This window comes from Loxodonta africana, unplaced genomic scaffold (assembly GCF_030014295.1).
Source record: "Loxodonta africana isolate mLoxAfr1 unplaced genomic scaffold, mLoxAfr1.hap2 scaffold_48, whole genome shotgun sequence".
Taxonomy (NCBI): Eukaryota; Metazoa; Chordata; class Mammalia; order Proboscidea; family Elephantidae; genus Loxodonta; species Loxodonta africana.
Genome location: NW_026975196.1, coordinates 1478086 through 1500423, shown reverse-complemented (window position 1 = coordinate 1500423; position 22338 = coordinate 1478086). Strand labels below are relative to the sequence as shown.

The following is a 22338-nucleotide window of genomic DNA, read 5'->3' as shown; positions in this document are numbered from 1 at the left end:
TCCCAGAGCAGCCAATCCCCCCGGGGCGGGGGGGGGGCAGTCCGTCCGCAGGGGCTGGAAGATCGGGTTGGTGCCCATGGCCGGAGCGCTTAAAACCCTTATAAACCCTCATAAACGGCCAGCTCCAGACCTTCAAAAGTCAGCCCGAGAGACACCTAATCTCCTCCAACGTAAAAAAAAAAAAAAAAAAAAAAAACACGCTGCCGTGGAGTCAATTCTGACTCACAGCGACCCAATAGGACAGAGTAGAACTGCCCCACAGAGTTTCCAAGGAGCGCCTGGTGGATTCGAACTGCCAATCGTTTGGCTAGCAGCCTTAGCACTTAACCACTACGCCACCAGGGTAACCCACTGAACCCACTGCCACCAGGGTAGAGGCTCCAAATCCCGCCAGTGTGAGGAACCCTCAAATCCCCTCAGCACCAGAGATCGCGTCCACAGCGACCGGTACACAGCGCCGCACAAATGTTTAAGTTAACAAACGACCTGGTTGCTCAGGACCCCTTCCTGCTACCCCCACCCCCGGCACCCAGAGGGGGAGCGGGACCCGGCATCCACACTGTTAACAGACACTGAATCGCTGCTGCATCCACAAGGAGTAGGATCCCCACGCTGCTCCACAGATTCCCAGGACCCCTTCCTTTCCAGGTGGGGCCGGGGCCAAGCCGACGACCCAGCCCGGAGAGTAGACCAGCCGGCGCGGGCGCGGGCGCGGGGTGCCTCAGCCTCCCAGGCACAGCACCCAAAACAATAAGGGGCAGCATGGCCTTGGGCGGGGGATCCCTCTCTCCCCTGTCCCTGGCACCCTACGGAGTCTGGTGGAGGTGGGAGGACGAATGGGGGCGAGTGCCCCGCCCTCAGTCTGGAATCTCACCCCCCCGGGCGAACTCTGGGCCTTGGTTTCCCCCCTGGCACAGGGAGCAGGTGGGGGGCGGGGGGACAGGCGCCCATCCCCCAGCTTGGCCCGCAAACCCTCCCCGGGCAGAGTAGGGACCTTGGCGCAGCCCTGGACACAGCCTTTCTCCCCAAGCCCTTCAAGCCCCCAGGCCCGAGGGCACTCCGCAGCTGGATCCCGCGGCTAGACCCCCCCCCCCGCAAATCCACGGGGATGCAAATTCGCAGACCAGCTGAGTCTCCCGGGCCAGAGGCTCCCTCTTGCAGCCCCTAGAGTGGCTGCGTCCGCCCGCCCCCGCGCCGCATCCGCCCCTGGGGATCACTCGGGACGGGGTACCCCGGAGGGGGCGATGCCAGCTGCTAACCCAACGTCCGGACTCCCCAACCTCTGGAGCCCACGGACTGCTGGGACTGGGACCCGCCCTCCTGGCGCCTTCCCTCCACACCTTCGAGGGGCCGGGCTTGTTCAGTCTGGGAGCGGGTCCCTCCACCCAGCTGCCGGAGTTTCATACCTTTCAGAAAATACAGCACAGAAAGCAGCACGAACACCGTCCGCTGTAAGGCGCGCCACCTGCCCGGGCCCCTCACCACCCGTCCCAGCACTTCCGGGAGTAACTGGCTGGACGGCGAGGAACATGGCTGCCGGCCCCGCCCAGCGGCCCGGGTGTGGGGCGGGCGTGGGGGGGTTGGGCCTCCAGAGGGGAGGGTGGGGTCTAGAAGCAAGGACAAGGCCTAGGTGTACGGGGTGAGGAGACAGGAGACGTCAGGAGAGGGCCCTCTCCGGCGCAGAGTTAAGTATTGGAGGTGCAACGGTTAAGTGCTTGGCTAACTGAAAGGTGGGCCGTTGGAACCCACCAGCTCAGAAGTTGAAAAGATCTGGAGATGGGCTCCCATAAAGATTCTAACCAAACAAAATCCAAACCAGTTGCTGTTGAATCAATTCCGACTCATAGTGACCCTATAGGGCAGAGCAGAACTGCCCCATAGGGTTTCTAAGACTGTAAGTCTTTACAGAAGCAGACTGCCATGTCTTTCTGCAAAGAACCAACTGGTGGATTCGAACTGCCCACCCTTTGGTTAGCAGCCGAGCTCTTAACCACGGTGCCACCAGGGCTGCGCCATAAAGACTGCAACCTAGGAAACCTTGTGAGGCAGTTCTAAGCTGTCGTACAGGGTTGATATGAGTCAGAATCTCTTGATGGCACACAACCATGATTGTACTAAGAAAAATTCCTCCAAGCAGCTGTCTACATGACCCCTGAAGCACACATCCATGCACGCTATCAAAGCAGTGCGGCCAAAGACAGGAAATTGGAATAGAGACATTATAGAGTGGACAGTGAAAAGTGATTTCTGAGGGGCGTGCAGCTCAAGCGGAGGAGGTAGCATACAACTAAATGCCCTTCTCCTTCTATTGTTCAATGGTCTTGAGAAAGAATGTGTCCCAGGAATTAACTGTAGCCCAGGAGAACTTGAAGACAGCAAATACAGAGGACCAGTCAGGATGCTTCTGCAGTGGTCAGGGTGAGGAGTGATGGTGGTAGTGCAGGTGGGAACAGTGGGCAGGCTTGAGGTGTACTTTGGAGCTTGAGCTGCCAAGAATTGCTGGTGGATCAGACGTACGGGATGAGGGGAATGGAGAATCAAAGGTGACTTCTAGAATTCAGGCTACCATGAGAGCATGGTCACCAGAGCCATTCTCTACCATGTGGAAAACCATGGAGGAACAAACTTGAGAAAATGACCAAAAGATTTTTTCTGGACATGTTAGATTTGGATGTCTGAGGTCATCCAAGTGTGGAGAACAGTTCCCAGCTGTGGATACCACTCTGAGGTAGAGTAGTTTTCCAGGTTCTAAGAATTTGGAGATCATCAGCCTATAGCTGATTTGAAAGCCACTGGTGGTGCGATGATTATGCATTTGGGTGCTACCAAAAGGTCTGCAGTTTGAATCTACCAGTCGCTCCTTGGAAACCCTGTGGGGAAGCTCTACTCTGTCCTATAGGGTCCCTATGAGTCAGAATCCACTCGATAGCGACTTTGTTTTGTTTTGTTTTAATACTAAGCTCAGAAAAGTTGTGTGTCAGGGTTGTATTTTTTCACAATACTTATTCAAGCAGTTCGAATCTACCAGCCACTCCTTGGAAGCCCTGTGGGTCAATTCTACTCTGTCCTTTAGGGTCGCTATGAGATAGAATCGACTCAACAGCAGTGAACTTAGTCTTAGAGGAGCTCTTTGTCTGTCAAAGCTGAGAGTTTTACTTCATACTTTTTAAAACTGCCATGTCTCATGTTACGTGGCTACCCTTACAGGAGCATTTTTGGTGCTAACTTGACTTGTTCTTGGTGAAGGGCTCTGTATTCATTTTCTAGGGCTGCCATAGTAAATTACCAAAAACTCAGTGTCTTTAAAAAAACATATAATCCATACAGTCCAAGAAGCTGGATTATATGAAGAAGAAGGGGCATCAGGATTAGAGGAAGACTCATTAACAGCCTAGACATGCAGATGACACAACCTTGCTTACTGAAAATGAAGAAGACTTGAAGCGCTTGCTGATGAGGATCAAAGACTTCAGCCTTCAGTATGGATTACACTTCAACATAAAGAAAACAAAAATCCTCACAACTGGAACAATAAACAGAAAATACTGAAGTTGTCAAGGATTTCATTTTACTTGGATCCACAATCAACACCCATGGAAGCAGCCATCAAGAAATCAAATGACATATTTTATTGGACAAATCTGCTACAAAAGACCTCTTTAAAGTGTTAAAAATTGAAGATGTCACTTTGAGGACTAAGGTGTGCCTGAACCAAGCCATGATATTTTCAATCGCCTCATATGCATGCTAAAGCTGGACAATGAATAAGGAAGACAAAAGAACTGAAACTTGAATTATGTTGTTGGTGAAGAATAATGAATATACCATGGACTGCTAGAAGAATGAACACACCTGTCTTGGAAGAAGTACAGCCAGAATGCTCCTTAGAAAGGTGGGTGGCAAGACTTGGTCTCACGTCCTCTGGACATATTATCAGGAGGAATCAGTCCCTGGAAAAAGACATCGTGCTTGGTAAAGTAGAGGGTCAGTGAAAAAGACAAAGATCCTCAATGAGACAGATTGAGACGGTGGCTGCAACAGTGGGCTCAGACATAGCAATGAGAAAGGCCCAGGGCTGGGCACTGTTTCGTTCTGTTGTACATAGGGCTGCTATGAGTTGGAACTGACCCAACAGCACCTAACAACAACATCATAAACTCACTAGATCTCCTGGGGATAGAATGTCATATTCAGTGTAGAATAGATAGAGTTTCTTTGTTTACCATATTTACTAATACTATGATTTACATTTGATAACTTCCACATTCTGTTGGATCGCTTTTCTTTGGAATGGACACAAACGTGCGTCTCCTGCAGTCTGTTGGCCAGGTAGCTAGCTTCCAAATTTCTTTGCATAGTGGAGTGAGCATCTACAGTGCTGCATCTGTTTGTTGAACCAACTCAGTGGGTATTCTGTCAGCTCCTGGAGCCTTGTTTTTCGCCAGTGTCTTCAGTGTAGCTTGGACTTCTTGCTTCACTACTACCAGTTCTTGATCATATGCCACCTCATGAAACGACTGAAAATTGACCATTTCTTTTGGTACTGTGACTCTGTGTATTCTTTCCATCTTTTGTGTGTGTGCTTTAAGTGAAATTTTACAAATCAAGTCAGTCTCTCATACAAAAATTAGTATACAGCTTGCTATGTACTCCTAGTTCCTCTCCCACCAATGAGACAGCACACTCCTCTCAACGCTGTATTCCCCGTGTCCAGTCAGCCACTTTCTGTCCCCCTCTGCCTTCTCATCTCCCCTCCAAACGGGAGCTGCCCACATAGTCTCATGTGTCCACTTGAGACCAGAAACTCACTCCTCACCACTATTTTTTCTATCCTATAATCCAGTCCAATCCCTGTCTGAAGAGTTGGCTTTGGGAATGGTTCCAGTCTTGGGCCAACAGAAGGTCTGGGGACCATGACCTCCAGGGTTCCTCTAGTCTCAGTCAGATCATTAAGTCTGATTTTTTTATGGGACTTTGAGGTCTGCATCTCACTGCTCTCGTGCTCCGTCAGGGATACTCTGTTTCATTCCCTGTCGGGGCAGTCTTCGGTTGTAGATGGGCACCATCTAGTTCTTCCGGTCTCAGGCTGATGTAGTCTTGGATTTACGTGGCCATTTCTGTCTTTTGGACTCATAATTACCTTGTATCTTTGGTGTTCTTCATTCTCCTTTGCTCCAGGTGGGTTGAGACCAATTGATGCATCTTAGATGGCCGCTTGATAGTGTTTTTAAGACTGCAGACGCCACTCACCAAAGTGGGATGCAGAATGTTTTCTTAATAGATTTTATTATGTCAATTGACCTAGATGTCCTCTGAAAACATGGTCCCCCAACTGCTGCCCCTGCTACTCTGACCTTTGGAGCATTTGGTTTATTCAGGAAACTGCCTTTCATTTAGTCCAGTTATGCTGACCTCTCCTTTATTGTATGTTGTCTTTCCCTTCACCTAAAATAGTTCTTGTCTACTATCTAAATTTGCGAATATCCTTCTCCCTCCCTTTCTCCCCACCCTCATAACCATCAAAGAATATTTTCTTCCCTGTTTAAACTATTTCTTGAGTTCTTATAATAGTGGTCTCATACAATATTTGTCCTTTTGCAACTGACTAATTTCACTCAACATAATGCCCTCCAGATTCCTCCAAACTATGAAATATTTCACGGGGGGGGGGAGGGAGGGAGAGTGTTTTTTTACTGATTAATTAGTAGGTAAGAACTGCTTTAGGTGAAGGGAATGACAACACTCAATACATGCAAGGTCAGCTCAATTGGACTGGACCAAAAGCAAAGAAGTTTCTGGGATAAAATGAATGCTTCAAAGGTCAGCGGAGCAAGGGCGGGGGCTTGGGGACCATGGTTTAAGGGGACTTCTAAGTCAATAGGCAAAATAATTCTATTATGAAAACATTCTGCATCCCACTTTGAAATGTGGCGTCTGGGGACTTAAATGCTAACAAGCGGCCATCTAAGATGCATCAATTGGTCTCAACCCACCTGGAGCAAAGGAAAATGAAGAACACCAAGGTCACACGACAACTAAGAGCCCAAGAGACAGAAAGGGCCACATGAACTAGAGACCTACATCATCCTGAGACCAGAAGAATTAGTTGGTGCCCGGCCACAATAGATGACTGCCCTGACAGGGAGCACAACAGAGAACCCCTGAGGGAGCAGGAGATCAGTGGGATGCAGACCCCAAATTCTCATAAAAAGACCATACTTAATGGTCTGATTGAGACTAGAGGAATCCTGGCGGCCATGGTCCCCAAACCTTCTGTTGGCACAGGACAGGAACCATCCCCGAAGACAACTCATCAGACATGAAAGGAACTGGACAGTGAGGGGGAGAGAGATGCTGATGAAGAGTGAGCTAATTATATCAGGTGGACACTTGAGATTGTGTTGGCATCTCATGTCTGGAGGGGAGATGGGAGGATAGAGAGAGAGGGAAGCTGGCAAAATTGTCACGAAAGGAGAGACTGGAAGGACTGACTCATTAGGGGGAGAGCAAGTGGGAGTACGGAGTAAGATGTATGTAAACTTATATGTGACAGACTGACTTGATTTGTAAACGTTCACTTGAAGCTCAATAAAAGTTAATAAAAATATATATATATTAATGGTCACCTAATGGTATTAAAAATATGATATTCAAGTCAGCTATTATAGAGACATCTTTGGTTTAGGGTCTGTAAAAACCAATATGCCTATTGTTCATAGGAGACACCTGTGATATCTCACTGGTTTCTAGTCATGTTTGTAGAGCAAGTCAAAGTTTCACCCAAGCTTCTGTCAGTACTAATTATATAAAATACATATGGGTTGGGACGGGTGTATATCATCACCATTATCATCAGCAAAAGCACTTTTTTTGCATTATCACTAAATCAGTTAAAATTTGTGTTAACTGGGTTAAAAAAAAAAAAAAAAACCTGAGTTCAAACTTGTATAATAATTACAGGTGCATGAACCCCTTCTAGAATAAATAAACAATTGACCTAATTAGACAACATCTGGTTTAATTCATGCTCCAGAAATAACCACGACAAATGGGATTACTGTTATTGGTGAAATGGTTAGGTTATATCCTTAGAACTGGGCTTGAACTCTATCCTAGTTGATTGACAATCCACAAGTTTCATTGACTTAAAATGTGGGGATATTTCTCATTTATAATACCTCTTGGGTGTGAGTCAAGTGCAAATCTGCTCTGTATTATCATCTTTTCTAATTTCATTTCTGGTTAGCAGCTCTTATGTTAGCCACTATCATGGCAAATGCATAGGAATATGGATGGAACCAGGTAAATGGCACTTAATTCTTCTGTTTGAATGTGGAATCTTTCACTTCATTCATATTCCATTTGCCCAGCAAGTCATATGGCAAATCCTGACGTGAAAGAGATGAGAAATACCCCGCTACTCAGGATGCACCAAGGATAACCCTTTCCCTTGTTTCTAGGTATAGTGAATTAATCATATACTTCATATACCATTAGGTCTGTATTTGGCTTCCATATCATGTTCCTATATTAGTCATGGAATCGACTCGAAGGCACTGGGTTGGGATATTAGTCAGAATTTTACTACAATAATGATGCATAAAAGACAACCACAAAATCTTAGTGACAAGTAATAAAAAGTATTTCATGCAACTCTACAGATCAGCTAGGTTTTGAGTTCAGGTTGTTTCCATGCATCTCTTAATTTCCTTGGACAAGTTGAAGGGGCGGCAGACACTTGAGGCAAGTTCATCTCATGGTAGAACTTCAAGCTTTCAGAGGAGAAGTCTCTTACAGACTAGGCTGGGAAACACCACACTCACACTCATATCCACATTCCATTAACCAAGTAACATGGCCAAGACTAGTGTCAATGGGTCAGGAAATATACTCCTCCCATGGAGACAGTGTAGGTCTGTGGGGGGGGGGCAAGCAGGGGAATAATGTCAATATTTGGTGACTAATAATCTAATCTACACAAGTTGCATTCACTCATCCAAGAAATACTTTCTGGACACAAATATTTTTTTCAGATACCAAAGCAGGATGTCAAAGTATATGCATTCTAGTTGTTGTTAGCTGCCATCAAGTTGGTTCCGAGTTACGGTGACTTTATGCATCATAAAATGAAAGATTGCCATGTCCTGTAACATCTTCATGATCTTTGGTATTTTGAGTCCATTGTTGCAGCTATTGGGTTAATCCGTCTCACTGAGGGTTTCCCCCATTTTGGTTGGCTCTCTACTTTACCAAACATGGTACCTTTTTCTAGCAATTGGTTTTTCCTGATGACATGTTCAAAGTAAGCAATTTGAAGTCTCACCATCTGTCATGGATTGAATTGTGTCCCTCCCCCAAAATATCTGTCAACTTGCCTAGGTCATGATTACCTTGTGTGATTCTATGATTGCCTATCATTTTACGATCTGATGTGGTTTCGCTAAGTGTTGTACACCCTATCACTATGATGTAATAAGATGGATTAGCAGAAGTTATGTTGATGAAATGTATAAGATCAGGTAGTGTCTTAAGTGAATCTCTTTTGAGATACAAAAGAGAGAAGTGAGAAGAGAGACATGGGGGCCTCATACCACCAAGAAAGGAGTGCTGGAGCAGAGCATGTCCTTTGGGTCTGAGATTCCTGCACTGAGATGCTCCCAGACCAAGGGAAGATTGATGACAAGGGCATTCCTCCAGAGCAGACAGAGAGAGAAAGCCTTCCCCTGGAGCTGACGACTGAATTTGGACTTGTAGCCTACTAGACAGTGACAGAATAAATTTTTCTTTGTTAAAGCCATCCTCCTGTGGTATTTCTGATATAGCAGCATTAGATGACTAAGACACCATCCTAATTTCTAAGGTACATTTTGGTTGTATTTCTTCTACGACTGAATGAGTTAACATTCATTCTATTGGGAGTCTATGGTATATTCAACATTCTTCATCAACGCTGGAGTTTGCATGCATCAATTCTTTTTCTAGTAGTAGATAGACAGAAATAGATACACATAATTACATATATATAGTTAGATGGTGCCTTGCTATCTGAAGAAAAATTTAAAAAGTAGGGTAAAAGGACAAGATAGTAACTGGTTCAGGGATGAAGTCTCTCTATCATTTCTAGAAGCAGACTGCTCAAAGCAAATGAACTGGCTAAAGCCCTAAAATAGAAGAAACCTCAGCAAAATATAGCTGTAATACAATGAAAGAGCCCAGTGATGTAATAGGAATTGAGGAGCATACAATAATGGAGGCCAGGTGGAGTTGGGCCTTGAGTTTAGTTTTAAAAGCTTTCCATTCAACTCAGGTTTTTGTAAAATTGAATAGAACCTTAATAAAATCTAACATACTTTAAATGGATTATTCCATGTGCTTTATGGTACAAAGATGGGCACAGTAAGACCATTTAGATAGATATTACAAAAGTACAGGTGAGTAAGTATGATGACTTGAACCATCAAGTATGGAAAATAGCAAAAGTAGCAAAATCCTGAAGACAATGAGCAAATGCTGAATAATGCATTCTTTGAGAGAACAGTGGAGTCAGGGATGCTACTAAAGCTTTGGTTGAATAAAGGCATCATTTATTGATAGGATGAAGATTGAGCAGGAAAATATCTTGGAGAGCCTAATCAACCTTTAAACTTCAAATAAGTCAATTTTGAATACTTAATATATATCCTCATGGAGATATTAACTTGGAAGTTGATATTCAACCATAGATTTCAGGGAAGAGATTCTATTTGGAGATATAAATTTGGTAGTTGTAAGCATAGAGATAGAAATTAAACAATGACATAAACTAGATTTAGTCAAATGAGAAGTCTGTTTATTTAAGTAAGGACACAGCACTGTTCATTTCTTACAAAATGTCAGGTATCTGGTAGGGGCTGTTACTTATTTTTTAGTACTACTCTAGCTACTATTGGGCCTTTACATACCTACGTAAGTTTTAGAATTAGTTTGTCATTTTCTTTACAAATTTTGTTGTGATTTTTATTAGATTTGCATAGAATATATAAACAGTATTGGTGGAATTTAGTCTTCTTAACCATTAACTTTCTATATCTCAAGAATTATTGAGATCTACCTTCATGTCAATATTATAATTTTATCCATGAAATCCTTGAGTGGATATGTGTGTTCACGAGTGTAGGAGTGTGTGCATGCATGTGTGCGTTCATATACACGCGTGTAAGTCTGTTCACAGATATACATTAACAAAATATAATCAATAAAATACCAAAAAAATACTGAATAGAAAATACCTAAACTAGAAAGCTACTGAACTAGTAAAATCCAAAGCAAATCACTGTCATATAATTTTTATGTTACTTTTATCAAAATATCAAGAAACTTGCAATTCTTATACTTTGTAATATATTTCAGACACAGGGCCTAGTGAGGGTAAGGCATTTCCAGGGGCAATCTCTAAGTTCAGCCTTTCCCTATCCCAAATTTCAAGACGAATAGATGTTGATGAGTCAGCAGAAATGTCTCCCCCTCTTGTCTGGCTTTCATATTTGCGGCGCCTGAAAGCATTCTGTACCTTGTCTGCTGCACCCTTGGACTTGGACCCTGGCGCACGTGCCCTCCTCTGCCCCCCTTTTGCGATGCTTCTGTTTAGACAATGGAGAATACAAAATAGAACAAAACCGTGAGATTAATAATAATCATACAAATTCTAGTTGCATGACCAAGAACAAGTTACTTAACCTCTCTGAGCCTCAACTTTGTCATCTGTACAATGGCAGTAATAACAGTAACAGATTCAATAGAAGTAATAGGTCTTGACGTTGTGAGGATTAACTAGTTGCCATCCAACTGATTTCATCTCATGGCAAACCCATGTGTGTCAGAGCAGAACTGTACTCTGTAGGGCTTTCAATTGCTGTGACCTTTTGGAGGTAGATCACTAGGTCTTTCTTCTGAGGTGCCTCTGGGCAGATTGAAACCACAAATATTTTGGTTAACAGCAAAGAGAGCTTAATAATTCGTGCAACTAGGGACTCCCTGTGAAAGTTAAGTGACTTATTGTAAACAAAATGTGTAGAACACTGCTTGGTATATTGTAGTTGCTACTTAATTGTTATCAATATATCATGAATATTTATGGCATTATCACTGAAACATTTGATAACAAAGAGAACAAAAATATAAAGTTGGACAAGTCTCACTTATGCATATTATTTAACACCATAAATAAAATCCCAGAAAATGTGTGCTATCAGTAGATAAAAAGATACTGTATTTTAAACATATATTTGTAATTACAAAATTCCTAAGATGGTCCTACAATAGGACCAGTACAGTCATCCATTCATTAAAAAATATTAAGTAAGTGCATATTGTTTGTCAACTGCTGTTTCAGGTCCCATAGAAATGGAAGTAAACCATCAGACAAATTCTCTACCCATCAGAAACTTACATTCCAATGTAGAAATACACAAAAATGCATATACAAATAGAGATACAGTAAAACTCAAAGTAATGCTAATGCTTACAAAATGAGCAAGGCATTGAAGTAGAATGTTAATTTATAGGTTAAATTAGTTGGTCAGCAAAGTCCTTTCTTAAGAGTGGTATCTGAGCAGAGATCTGAATGAAAGGGGAGAGACAACCAACAGGAAAATATGCAAAAAAAAAACAAAAAAAAAATACTAGGAGAGAGAACCAACCCCAGTACAAAGGCCTGGAGGCAATGAAACAAAACAAGGAGGATGCACAGCAGAAATCAAGGGAGAGAGGGGTGCTCTGTAGTGAGGTGAGAGATATGTCCAAAAGATTATCATGGCAGCCTAAAGGACTTGGATTTATCTAAAATCTTTGAAAAGATTTGATCAGAGAGACATGTCACCTGAGTAATGTTTTAAGAACTTCTCCCTGGTTGTTGTCTGATTAGACTCTAGAGGGAAAAATTGAAAGTTGGGAGAGCAGTTAGGAGGCCCTTACAGTGTCTGAGCAAGCTGTAATGGCAGCCAGGCCCAGGGTGTTGGCAAGGGAGTAATTTAGAAGTGGGCAGATATGGAATCTATTCTGAAGATACAACCAACAGAAAGTGTTGTATATAAGATGTTAGAGAAAGAGAGAAGTCAATGAATACTCCAAATTAGAGAAAAACCCCAACATCACATCAGTGGAGGAGAAACATTTTTGGTAAAAAATAATACAAATTCCCATAGAACACTAAATACAAACATACTAATTTTTTTTAATAGTCTAGAAGAGGCAGAAAAAAATCTGTAATATGATAAAATGCATACATATTTTAAATGGAAAATAAAACACTGTTAATGTTTTCCATCAATGTTAGAATCAAACATTAAGGATCAAATACTCAACACTTTTCTTGGAAATCGTAGATCTGGATATCAACACTGGAACCAAAAATATCTTACCTTTGAAAAGCTAGCAAAAACGAATGGTATTTATGTATGATATAATCATCCTGAAACACTATTAGACTCAACTGAAAAATCATATAAACTAAAAAGAATGCTCAGAAAGTATAATTGGCACCCCATTAATATAGATAAAGTATAACCCTGAAGAGTTATAAATTTTATTTTCTTATAAAATCAAAAATGCAACAAAATTTATACATTTCCTAAATATAAATTATCAATTTATATTTAGGAAATGTATTTGGCGATATTTATATAAAACATTTTTGCCTTGAACGCCACTTAAACCAAATGAAACCCATTGTTATTGAGTTGATTCCAACTTACAGCAACCCTATAAGAGTGATGTAACTGCTCAGTAGGACATTCTTGCTGTACTTCTTCCAAGACAGATTTTTTTCTCCTTTTGGCAGTCCACAGTACATTAAATATTCTTCACTAAAACCATTATTCAAAAGCACCAACTCTTCTTTGGTCTTCCTTACTCCTTGTCCAGCTTTCACACACATATAAGGCAGTTGAGAACACCATGGCTTGGATCAGGCACTCCGTAGTCCTTAAAGTGACATCTTTGCTTTTTAACACTTTAAGGAAGTCTTTTGCAGCAGATTTGCCTAAAGTAACACGTCATTTGATTTCTTGAGTGCTGCTTTGATTGTCTCTCCAAGTAAAATGAAATCCTTGACAAGTTCAATATTTTCTCCTTTTATCATGACGTTTCTTAGTGGTCTGGTTGTGAGGATTTCTGTTCTCTTTATGTTGAGGTGTAATCTATAATGAAGGCTGTGGTTTTTGATCTTTATCACTAAGTGCTTCAAGTCCTCTTCACTTTCAGTAAGCATCGTCTTGTCATCTGCATATCACAGGTTGTTAATGAGTCTTCCTCTAATCCTGATGCCAAATTCTTCTATACAGTCTGGCTTCTCAGGTTACTTGGTCAGCGTACAGATTGAATAAGTATGGTGAAAACAGAGAAAACAAAAATCATCAAAACTGAACCAATAAGCAGCATCATGATAAACAGAGAAAAGACTGAAGTTGTAGAGGATTTCATTTTGCTTGGATCCACAATCAACACCCAGGAAAGCAGCTGTCAAAAAAATCAAATGTCTTATTGTATTGGGCAGATTGAGCTGCAAAAGAGTTCTTTAAAGTGTTCAAAAGCAAAGATGACACTCTGAGGTCTAAGGTGGGCCTGACCCAAGCCATGGTATTTTCCATCGCCTTATATGCATTTTTTTTTTTTTACATGCATGCAAAAGCTGGGACAATAAATAAGGAAGGCCGAAGAAGTACTGACACCTTCGAATTATGGTGTTGGCAAAAAAATATTGAATATACCATGGGTTACCAGAAGTAGAAACAAATCTGTTTTGGAAGAAGTATGACCACAGTGCTCCTTAGAAGCGAGGATGATGAGGCTCTGTCTCACGTACTTTGGACATGTTATCAGGAGGAACCAGTCCCTGGACAAAGACATCGTGCTTGTTAAAGTAGAAGCTCAGCAAAAAAGAGGAAGTTCCTCAATGAGATGGATTAACACAGTGACTGCAACAGTGGTCTCCAACATGGTGACAACTGTGAGGATGGTGCAGGACTGGGCAGTGTTTCCATCTGTGGTCCATAAGGTCAGTATGAGCTGGAACTGATTAGACCCACCTAACAACAACAACACAACAGCAACAATGTACGGCGAGCAATTTCACATGGGTTTCACTACGTCTTTGATGTGGTGGTTGACAGGTGAAATGGTGCACTGTAGATTAGTGGGAAGGCACAACTGGACCCATGCATAACCTTGCTTATTGGGTCACAGGCTGTGACAGTAATAATTCCTGCTTAGGAGAATTTGAAAGCTGTTCATTGTGGACGTGTGAGGGACTCCGAAATACTTGCAGAAATTTCCAAGTGGGTGGGGTGCTCTAGTGTGAGCATCGGGAGGAATGGACCCCACGTGTGCTTTACATCCTCTGCAGATTATGACACAATCAAACATTCCCTTTTCACTGTCTTGCAAATTGCAAGAGAACAGGGGGAATTTTTAGGCAGGACGCTTTCAAAACACATGGCAAGAAAATTTATTGAAACATTAAATTCAAAATAAAATTTTCCTATATTTTTCTTCCTTCCCTGTCTCATTTCAAGGAGGTAGTTGGACTCACAGGGTTGAACCTCTGAAACTTTGAGACTCTGAAGAGCCTGTTGTAAAAGCCTCAGCTCACTGGAGTAATCACACTGCGTGAACTGAAGCCCAGGGGAGGAGTGAGAGTCGGATAGCAGAGTCCTAGAAATAGGAAAGGGGTTGGCCCTGCTTCTTGACAGTGCCCTGGGGTAGACGGCAGCACCTCAAAGGATAATGCAGGCACATAGGTACACAAACCCCATCATGGTGTTCGCAGCCCTGCCAAGGTTCTCCTGCTCCAGCTAGGAATGGAAGGAGCAGAGCCAATACTTCTAGAGAAATCACCCACGTAGGCTGGGGCAATGGGTGTTTTGAAGCCTGTCTCCAAACCTTGGTCCTTCATTAGACCCCAGGAATTATTGCATATCTGGATGAGGAGGAAACCTAAAAATAAGTAAGGTGAAAATCCACCACCCCGTCCCCCCCCCCCGCCCCCCAATTTTGTAAGCAGGCTGCTCTGAGCTGGAATTCAGTTTATTTAAAGAAATATCATGCTTTTTTTCACACAGGATTTTATGCAGATTCACACTTATGATTCATATTATTCATTTATCCATTAAGTCAACAAAGATTTACTGTATACTGACTACATGTCAGACCCTATGCCATGTACTCTTGATGATAAGATAACTCAGAGAAGGTCCCTCATTGCCTGATCAGAGAAAGAGCCAAGTTAACCGTTGTATCAGTTGTGTATTGCTGTGTAACAAATGACCCCAAAATGTAGCACTTAAAAGAACAACCACTTACTAAGCTCAGAGTTATTCTGGTTGTCAATTTGGGGATCTTCCTATCTGGGCCAAGCACAGTGACTCGCAGCAGGCCTTCCTCATGTGTCTACAGTTCGCTTCCAGGTCAGCTAGGAGCCATTTCGTCTAAAATCAACTCAGTGAAACTGCTGGATCCTCTCTCCAATGGTCTCCCACCATCCAGCAGGCTGGCCTGGGTCCGTTCCCATGGGTTCTCAGGGTTTAAGAGCAACAAAAGGGCAAGTCTCAATGCAAAGTCCTTTCAACTCTCACCTTGTATCCGGTTCACTACTATCTTAATGGCCAAAGCAACCGTAAGGTCAGCCTCAAATGAGGGTGCAGAAAGACTCCTGCTGCTGAGGAAAGGCGCTCCAGAGTCTCACAGAAGGCATGGACACAGAGAGAGGGAGAATGTGTCGACCTTCCTAAAATCATCTGTGGCAAGTAAATGTAATTGTGTTTTATGTGGTGGTAAAGGGCATCTTAAATACAAAGGTGTACAGAGGAAGAAGTGAACAAATTTACCAGGAAAAGGGTCAGGGAAGATCTCAACTAGGAAGTGATGCCTGAACCAAGTTGGGAATATGGTTGGATAGTTAAGGGATGACAAAGGCCCAGAATCCAGGAAACCCCAAGAATTCTCTAGAGGCTTCAGTACGAGGTGAGGGATGGCTTGATGAGAACATTCTGAGGAGACAGAGTGAAGCCACTGGAGCATTTGTCAACAGGCACAGATCGTCTTTTGTTCTGTTTTCCAACCAGTCCTCCCTCCTATACAGTTGGGAGTCACACAAAACGAGCCCCTAGCATCTTCGTGTTGTAATTTCTATTTTCTACCGAGAAGTCAGCACCTCTCTCGTCACCTCCCCAACTTTCCTAATTTCTTCCATAATAGATCTCCCCATTTCCAGGATCTTTTTCTAAATGGCATCCAAAACAAAAATAGAGTCTGGAAGAAGCAGAGGTCATGGGCTTTCCCAAGTCAACTCCTAAACCTCCTATTCTGGCTGCATAAAAGTCCTGAGTCTTAGGGCTTTTTGGTGAGGCCATAAGCCTAACCTGTTCCAACAGGGTCAGTTCTCTTCACCACATACTTCACCAGGGAGAGTAGGCCAGGAGATGGGAAGGGGGACAACATCTCCTAGTCAGAGTGAAGAGCCTGTGTGAAGCCTCAGAGGCTAAGGAGACCTGAAAAGGGTGCAGAGTGGATGTTGTATGACCAGGGCTGGAGAGACGATTCAAACTGAGTTAAATGAGAGGATTTGGTGGAAGCAACTGCCCTTCACACTATTTTCATTCCCTGTATGCTCTCTCTCCCTCCCAAGGGATGGTAACCTCTTTGAGTGCAGAGAGAAGTTTTAATTTATTTTTAATATATAATCTCCCTCCTCCCAGCCCCCAAGCCCCTACTTCAACAGTTGCCATATTTTCCTTGCTGCCCAGCTTTGCTTCAAACTGGGCCCATAGAACCGAGCAGTGTCAACAATGATGTCACACAAGGGCTATGGAAGTCTTGGTGCTCGCTCAGATGTCAACTGCTCTTTGGAGAGGGTGTCGATCTGAGGTCTCCTGCAGGAGAGTGTCTTTAGATAGCAAATCCAGGAAATTCAGGGCTACATCAGAGTCTCCAAGTCATGAAAGATTCAGATATCATCAGTAACTGGGAGGAGGGATAGAGATCCTTCAGAGTACCATTATTTTTTGGATGTCTTCACCCAGACAGGATGAATCAGTGATAAACAAAGAAGAGGCCTTTCTCTAAGACTCTAAATAAGGGTGAGAGGAAAAATCTCCCAGATGGGTGAGAGCTAGGGAACTAGGGGATCTGATTTCCACAGAAATCAGAGCTATGACAGGAGAAGATGAAGGATTTGAGGTGAACAGATAGGGTCATAAGGAGGATTGACCTAAGAAAGCATTTCCTGTCATTTAGTAGATAATTCACCAAAGTTTGTAATGTCCATGGGAAATGCAGGAATAAATCAATGATCAAACTTAGGATTCTGAGAAATTTCTGGAATAAGTGCAGAAATAATACTCAATTGTTCTGGCCTTTAAACCTGATGGAAAGGAAGGAAGCCAGTGTACAACTGGGACAGAGAATGTAGGACTGAGGAAAGGGTGGTGAGGGAAAAGTGTATTGCATTATTATATTTTCTAATGAAATGGAATGAACATACTATGTGAAGAACTAAGAAAATTTTCAGGAGGTTCTAGGAGTGGGTGGTGTGAAGAAGCACAGGGCCCACATCATTGTGAACCATGCAGCCCCAGCCTGTTAGGGCAGAAGAAGGTCTTTCACACTCCTTCCCTAGACCCAGGAACGCGCCTTTTCCTCCTATGTCTCCTCCCCACCTCTCCCCAAGGACCTAAATCCCTCACAGCAAAGATAGCTACAGGATAGAATTTTTTACATTCCTACTTGACTTAACCTGAGCTTCATCTAGGATTACTAATTTCCCACTGTATCATAGGCCAGTTTTGTTGCTCTCCCCACTACCATTATCTCTGCTGCCCCCTAGCCTATGCTGCCCTCCCCTGGCCGTGCTTCCTGCTCCTTCCTGGTTTTCTGACACCCTCTTGACAAGTCCCCCATCCCATCTTCTGTCTGTCCCTGGAGCTTTCACTCCCCTCCCAAACTGCTTCCATTCATTTCTTCGTTAACTCACCAATCCTTCCTTCATATTCAGAAATGTGCACAGACCGTTAGGCTGACATTACAGCACACCCAGACACACTCAGGTGAGGTTCTTGTATGTTGCCCACCTGAGGTTTGTGGCATCAAAACTCTCAGAAATGGACATCTGTTTCTGCATCACCCTGAAGGAGTGCTTCTCATAGCAGCATGGTAAGGACCTTCTGTTCAGAAAAGGGCAATTTTAACCTTCTACCCTGGGTTGGTTAAGGATACAAGGAGAAGCTTTATATGCATATAAAATACAAATTTTTCTAAGTATGCTTCCTCCTATAAATACCCTTCCCTTAAAAGAAGGCTGAAAAAAGTTTAAAAAGTGATGACAATTTCTCCTGTTTCACTGTTTACACTCTAAATCTGTTATGAAAATCACTTTCATAGAAAATGTCTCTCAGAGAAGTCATGTGTGATTATGAAAGATCAGGCAAATGAGGTCATTTTCAAGTTCCAAAGGAACAATTTCATTTGGCATTCAACAAATGCCAAAAAAATTAATGTGGAGACCCTCTCTTTGCAATAGAAATTATCAGTGTATTATAGTCCTTTGAAAGACTATAGACTTCTGTTATGAAGTGCTAATATCACAAAAGATTTCCCAGAGGAGACTTGGTCTCCCACAGTGATGTTCCCCAAAGATGGAAGGTCCCCAGGGAAAAAGGAAGAAACCACAGGTCCTGCAGAGGTGGAGGACAGTGATGATGGAGAGGCTCCCAGGGACACCTGAAACCAGGGTCTTGGGTCACAGTTGAGAACTCAGTGCCCAGAGGGTTCATGTAAGTTAACTCTTTATTATCAGAAGTCTCAACCCAAGAGGAAAGTGCCACTCAAGCTAGAATATCGGAAGCAAAAAACGTAAGCTTCAGGTCCAGGAAGACTCCTTAAGAATCAGAGAGGTCTTCTTTCTCAGCTTCCTCTGAACAGATATCTCACTCATCAAGCTACTCCAGAGAAGCCATGAGTCAAGTATGTGTACTTCACCCAAGTGTGTACAGTTAAGGGGGTAGCCGTGGTCCGGCAGACCAAAACATCCCCTGCCTCCGTAGGCAAGATGCCCCCAGTCTTGAGGCCAAGTTCTCAAAGACAGCCCCATCGGCTCTGCTTCCAGTCTACACAATACCTAAGCCTCGGTCAGCATCCTGGAGTCCTGGCAAGAAGAGCCGGGCACCTTCAGGAGCATCTAGAGGAGCAGAGACAGGGGCTGGAGAGACTACAGCACCTACTGGTGCTGCTGCAGATGTGGGAGACCTGGCTACAGAGGGTACAGGCATGGCCTCAAAATGTGGGCCCTTCTGGAAAGACGTCCTTTCAGGCTCCTTTCACCCACTGCACCTGTAAAACCCTCACATGTGCCTTCCTCCCCACCCCACTCCACCCCCTTAACTGCATGGAGAGCTCCAGCCCGAGGGGGAACTGGATGGAAGAAACCTCAGGACAGCTGACCATAGACACCAGGTCTGCTCAGAGGCTCTCTTGGAGAGGAAAGGACAGGCCTCATCTGGATGGTGAGCTCTTGAGGCCTTGAGGATGAGCACAGCATTAGTAGGGAAAGTGAAATGGGATTTCAGTGGGACTTGGGAGACTGAGAGGGAGCCTCTGTAATGACAGGTCTAAGGGAAGTGTGATGGTGAAGGGGGCATCACCAAGTTCTTTGTGGCAGAAGGAGCCAATGAGACAGTAGGCTGTGGGGAAACCTGCCTGCAGGTGAGCAGTGGGCATAAAGCCCTAAGCCAATGACAGTCAATTCCTTTCCCAGCAGTCTTCACACATAATCAGTGACACTTGTTTCGTCTTTCTCTTTTCTATGGTCTAGCCTGAACTGCCCCGAGATCAGAGAACTGGAAGAGAAAAGCCTGACTGAGATGAAAGGAGCAAAAGAGAAGGCAAGGCCTCCTAAACCTGGTAAAGACAGCCAGAGTACAGATAACCAAAGGTTGAGGGTAGGAAGGGGCAGCTTGAGGCCCAGGCTCTGCAGGCCCAGAAAAGCCCAAGTCCCATCCTCAATATCAAGCTCCAGGGCCTGGGAAGCCCTGGAAGTGCCAGAGGTATGTCCACCCTGGGAAATGAAACCCCAGTTGGCACAGGGAAGCCCTCAGGGGTAAGGAAGGATAGACAGGGACTCCAGGTCAGGCACCTCCACCTGCAGGCTGTCCTACTTTTATTTCTCAGAGTGGAAGTGAGGGGTCCTATATGGGACTGGTTGGGGTTGATGGCAGCAAGGGTTCTGAAGTGGGTAAATTCTGCAGTCTCCTGATAAAGAAACAGAAAGACTGAAATGCTCAGAGATACTGAGTGAGAGGGGTCTTGCATTCCCATCCTATGCAGAGGCTGCCTGGGAGGTCCACCTGTCTAAAGACCTTGTGGACAAAATCTTCTTTATCTTTAAAAGATGTATCTTTCCAGTTAACTTCCTCTATGTTGAGTCCTGAAAAAAGGCCTACAATGTATACCGTGGGTTTTCCAGTAGAGCAACAAGGGGAGGAACGTGGTAGTGGGACATCAGAGAAAGAACTGTCTAATGGTCCACTTGTTACTTAATGAATTGCACATGGTGTCCAGCATTCTTCCTTACCCCGAAGACATGTACATGCAGTAGATGTTTGAACAATGACTGCATTAATCCTGACAGAACTCTTTTTGGCCATTTCCAGGTATAGAGACCAGAAGAGGTCATTAGCTCCAAGAACAAGCAAGAAATTTGCTGAGACCTTTGTTCCATCTCTGAGTTTGCTCTTCACCCAGTGGTGAAAGTCTCTGAATCCAGTATTGATGACAGTGTTTTGCCTATATAAAATAACAGCCAATAAAACTGTTTTAAATATATACATATATATATTTCTATGATTTTTTTTTACTTTGAAAACTCTTGTATTCTTATTATAACACATTTAACAACACAGATCTTTATAAGAATTATAATAAGAGCTATCCCCACATGTGTAAATTTTACCTGCTTCTCCAAGGTGTCCATGTTCAAAGACACATGTGTACCTCTTCACACATTCCTGTTTGCTGGAACACATATGCATAGTCACAGGTACACACGTAGCTTTATGGTTTGTTTGCTTTTCTGGAGATTAGGTCACACTCTACCCACATGTTTCTCTGCACCATTCTTCACTTGACAATTTATCTTGGTTCCCATAAGTCAGTAGCCATGGCAGTAACGCTATCTTTTTGGTTCTTCTAATTTTTAACTCATATATAAACGGGAACATACCAAAAAAACAAAAAACCCGAACTCACTGCCAGCAAGTTGATTCCGACTCATAGTAACCCTATAGAACAGAGTAGAGCTGCCCATGGGATTTCTAAGGAGCGGCTGGTGGATTTGAACCACCAATCTTTTGGTTAGCAAGCGAGCTTTTAGCCACTGTGCCACCAGGGCAGTACACACTGTCAACAGTCACATACAACTCTACAGAAATGAAAAGACATATCATCAATGCTTTTGAAGCATACTGTTTCTATATGTTTTAACTCTCCTCTGCCTGTCTTTTCCGACAAGTGAATCCAAGGGAATTCACACTAAGAATCTGTTAAGTTTATCTCATTATCCTTGCTTAAACCGTTAAACAGTTATAAAACTCTGCAGATTCCCTATTTAAATTACACGTTCATGAAGAAACGTGCATTTTCTTCCTGAAATAATACGATAAATTCACATTATCAAGGTTGAGGAAATCAGTGTTGTTTCCATGTCCCAGTGGTAGACATTAATTCAGCAGTCAATTAACAAAAAATGTTTTAACAGAATTATTTAAACTGTGAATTCCTCTGAGATTGAAAATATACCAAGTATAAATGCAACACTTTGCACTGGGTTTTCTCCTCGAAATGAACACATTTTTCTTTCAAGTTTATTTTTCATGTCCTTTGGTACTAAGTACTTCTCTTTAAGACCTCAACTAGAAGCTGGGAAGGCTTATCTCCTGAGAAGGAACCGAAGAGATCTCACTTACTGACAGAAAGATGGGGCCAAACCAGATCTCAGGGATGACAATCCCTTTTGTAATGGGCCCAAGAACTCACATGCATTATATTTGATTTCTCTGAGATCCAGGTCAGTCATGGTGCTTCCCAAACTTCACTGTGCACCCAGATCACCTAAGGATCGTGTTAAAATGATGAGTCTGAGTCAGGAGGTCTGGGTTGAGGCCCAAGAGTCTACATTTCCATCAAGGTTCCAGGTGCTACCAGTGCTGCTGGTCCCTGGATCCCAGCCTGAGGAGAGAGGTCCTAGAATATCCAAATGAAGAATTCAGATTCAAGAAGATTCAGGGAATAAAGAAGAAACATCTACATCAATTC

The 22338-nt window shown here is 43.3% G+C and overlaps 2 long non-coding RNA genes across 2 annotated transcripts in view; one reads left to right on the top strand and one right to left on the bottom strand.

Moving 5' to 3' along the window:
* The window catches only part of LOC135229723 (uncharacterized), a 57221-nt gene extending 55705 nt beyond the window's left edge, over nt 1-1516 (bottom strand). Inside the window, exon 1 of the long non-coding RNA XR_010320399.1 lies at nt 1407-1516. This is a non-coding gene — a long non-coding RNA (uncharacterized LOC135229723). The remainder of the gene's footprint in view (nt 1-1406) is intronic.
* LOC135229722 (uncharacterized) overlaps nt 1-21372 on the top strand; it is a 202998-nt gene extending 181626 nt beyond the window's left edge. Inside the window, exon 3 of the long non-coding RNA XR_010320398.1 lies at nt 19841-21372. This is a non-coding gene — a long non-coding RNA (uncharacterized LOC135229722). The remainder of the gene's footprint in view (nt 1-19840) is intronic.
* Nucleotides 21373-22338: the final 966 nt, after the last annotated feature.